The 3820-nt window shown below is 44.9% G+C and overlaps 1 non-coding gene across 1 annotated transcript; it reads right to left on the reverse strand.

Annotated features, from left to right (window-relative positions):
• Positions 1 to 1374: 1374 nt before the first annotated feature.
• trnaq-uug (transfer RNA glutamine (anticodon UUG)) lies at positions 1375 to 1463 on the reverse strand. Its single transcript is given in 2 exon segments — positions 1375 to 1410; positions 1427 to 1463. It is a non-coding gene; the product is annotated as a tRNA-Gln (tRNA).
• Positions 1464 to 3820: the final 2357 nt, after the last annotated feature.

Here is a 3820-nt window from a genome sequence, read left to right on the forward strand (position 1 = left end):
GGGACCGGGTCCTGAATGTAGATGATCAGCCATGATCGCATTGAATGGTGGAGCAGGCTCGAGGGGCCGAATGGCCTACTCCTGCTCCTATCTTCTATGTTTCTATGTTTCTATTAGCCAAGGTATAGAATTCAAGAACTGAGTTGTTATGTTTGAACTGTATAAAACATTAGTTAGGCCACAGCTAGAGTACTGCAGACAGTTTTGGTCACCACAGTACAGGAAAGATGTTATTGCACTAGAGAGGGTACAGAGGAGATTTACTAGGATGTTGCCAGGACTGGAAAATTTTAGCTATAAGTAAAGATTGGATGGGGTTGGGTTTTTACTTTGGAGCAGAGGAGGTGGAGGGGAAACACAATTGAGATGCATAAAATACTGAGGGGCCAAGATACAGTGTATAGGAAGGACCTATTTCCCTTAGCAGAAATGTCAATGATCAGGGGCGTAGATTGAAAGTAACTGGTAAAATGATTAAAGAGGAGTTGAAAAGAACCATTTTCACACAGAGAGTGGAGCGGATCTGGAAGTCACTACCGATCACATTAATAGAAAGCACTATGGATATGTACTTGAAGTGCTGTAACCTACAGGGCTACGGACCCAGAGCTGGAAAGTGGGATTAGGCAAAATATCTCTTTTTCGTCTGGCAAAGACCCGATGGGCCTAATGGCCTCCTTCTCTGGCGTTAATTTCTGTATTTCTATGATCTCCGCCCTTAATCTTCAATATTCCAGGGAATACAAGCCTAGATTATGTAATTTCTGCTCATAGTCTAACCTTTGGAGCCCTGGTAACCCACTCGTGAATCTGCACCGCACATCCTCCAAGGTGCAGTGCGCAGAACTGTACACAGAGGCCTAACCAGGCCTCTGTGTACAGCTGTCACACAACTTCCTTCCATTTATATTGTGCAGGGCAGTTGTCTAATAGTTTGCACCAGTCATTCCACTGTTGAACATTTACATTTGCCCAGCTGCAATGGCCGAGTGGTTAAGGCGTTGGACTTGGATTCCAATGGAGTTTCGCCACGCAGTTTCGAACCCTGCTCGCAGTGAATCTGCTGCAAATTCTTTATTTTATTTCATCGGTTCCCTGTGGAGATCACTGGCCCCGAAACTGATCAGAATTCCATCCACTGCACGTTATGACACTGATTAACACAAAGCTGTTGTTCCAATTGAAAACACTAATTTGTCATCAATTAGATATTGTGGATTTGTTTGAAACTATTTGCAAAGATCAGTGAGAAATTTACAAGTAAGAACACGTAAAAATTCCATTTAATAAGGAACCCTGCAATGTTTGGAAGGACAAGAGTGGAAACGCGGTTTGGTTTTCTAAAGTAGAATACAAATTAAAAAGTGTGTAAAAGGACCGCGGCAGGATTCGAACCTGTAATCTTCTGATGGCATCAAAATTTATACCAAAGTCAGACGCCTTATCCATTAGGCCACGCGGCCACACAAATATAAGCTAAACAAATCCTAATAATGAGTGATTAAACTCTGTCATTGTGTTCATTTCAATAACAACAGAGAATGCTGGAAACACTCAGCAGGTCAGGCAGCATCCAGTGAGGGAGAAACAGAGTTAACCTTTCAGGCCGAACCCTTTGTCAGAACAGGAAAAGGTTAGGGAAGAGGGATTTTTAAGCAGGGGTGGGTGGAGGTGAGGTAAGAACAAAGGGAATGTCTGTGATAGAATGGAAGGCAGGAGAGATTGACTGACAAAAGGGATGATGGTGCAAGGCAAAAGGAGAGGTAATAGGACAAGTTAACGAACAAAGGATGGCTCAAGATGAGGTATGAATAATTATGGCAGAAACATTAACAACTGTCATGTCAGGAAATATGAGAACAAATTAAAAAATTAAAAGAAAAACAGGGGCCAATTTATAGCCTGAAATTGTTGAACTCGATGTTGAGTCCAGAAGGCTGTAAAGTGCCTAATAGAAAAATGAGGTGCTGTTCCTCGAGCTTACGTAGAGCTTCATTGGAACAGTGTAACAGGCCAAGGAAGGAGAGATCAGAGAGGGAGTGGAGCAGATAATTATAGTGACAGGCGACCAGAAGCTCGGGGTCACACTTGCCGACTGTTCTGCAAAGCGGTCACCCAATCTGCTGTTGGTGTCACAATGTAGATTCAGCGAATACAGTAACTAAATTGTAAGAAGTACAGGTAATCGTTGATTCACCTGGAAGGAGTGTTTGGTGCCCTGGGCGAAGTGAAGGAAGGAGGTAAAAGGGCAGGTGTTGCATCATCTGCACATGCATGGGATGGTGCTGGGCGAAGGAGAAGGGGTGTTTGCGTGATAGAGGAGTGGACCAGGCTGTCATGGAGAGAGTGGTCCCTTCGAAATGCTGAAAGGGAGGAGGGGAAGATGTGTTTGGTGGTGGGATCATGCTGGTGGTGGTGGAAATGGCGCAGGATGATCCGTTGAATGTGGCGGCGGATGGGGTGAAAGGTGAGGACAAGGGGGGAACCCTATTATGTTTCTGGGAGTGAGCGGAAGGGGTGAGAGCAGTAGTGTGGGAAATGGAACAGACTCGGTCGAGTGTCATGTCAACCATGGTAGAGGGTGATCCTCAGTTGAGGAAAATGGAAGACATACCGGAAGCACTGGTATGGAAGGTGGCCTCATCAGAACAGATGCCATGGAGACAGAGAAACTGGGAGAATTGAATATAATGGAATGGATAAATCCACAGGGACTGATAATCTACATCCTAGTGTACTTAAGGAAGTGGCCCTAGAAATAGTAGATGCATTGCTGGTCATCTTCCAAAATTCGATAGACTCTGGAACAGTTCCCATGGATTGGAGGGTAGCTAATGTTACCCCACTATTCAAAAAAGGTGGTAGAGAGAAAATGGGGAATTATAAGACTGACATCGGTCGTGGGGAAAATGCTATGTGGATGTGGTGTATTTGGACTTTCAGAAGGCTTTCGATAAGGTCCCGCATAAGAGATTAGCGTGTAAAGTTAAGGCACATGGGATTGGGGGCAAGTTACTGACTTGGATAGATAACTGGTTGGCAGACAGGAAGCAAAGAGTTGGAATAAACAGGTCTTTTTCCGAGTGGCAGGCAGTGACAAGTGGGGTACCGCAGGGATCGGTGCTAGGACCCCAGTTATTCACAATATACATTAATGATCTAGACGAGATAAATGGATGTAATATCTCCAAGTTTGCAGATGACACAAAGCTGGGTGGGCATGTGTGCTGTGAGGAGGATGCTGAGAAACTCCAGTATGATTTGGACAGGCTGGGTGATTGGAAAGAAGCATGTCTGATGTAGTATAATGTGGATAAATGCGAGGTTGTCCATTTTGGTGGCAAAAACAGGAAGGCAGATTATTATCTGAACGTCAATTGATTGGGACAATGGGAAGTGCAACTAGACCTGGGTGTCCTTGTGCACCAGTCGCTGAAGGTAAGCATGCAGGTGCAGCAGGCGGTTAAGAAGGCAAATGGTATGTTGGCCTTCGTAGCGAGAGGGTTAGAATGCAGAAACAAGGATGTCTTGCTGCATTTGTACAGGGCCTTGGTGAGACCACATCTTGAGTATTGTGTGCAGTTTTGGTCGCCTTATCTGAGGAAGGATGTTCTTGCCATGGAGGGAGTGCAGTGAAGATTCACCAGACCGATACCTGGGATGGTAGGAATGACGTATGAGGAGAGTTTGGGTCGATTGTTCTTATACTCGCTGGAGTTTAGTAGAATGAGAGGTGACCTCATTGATACTTATAAAATACTAACAGGACTAGACAGACTAGATGCAGTAAGGATGTTCCCGATGGCCGGGGATTCCAGAA

This window comes from Somniosus microcephalus, unplaced genomic scaffold (assembly GCF_052327205.1).
Source record: "Somniosus microcephalus isolate GS21.2 unplaced genomic scaffold, FLI_Smic_1.0 unresolved_chr8, whole genome shotgun sequence".
NCBI lineage: Eukaryota > Metazoa > Chordata > Chondrichthyes > Squaliformes > Somniosidae > Somniosus > Somniosus microcephalus.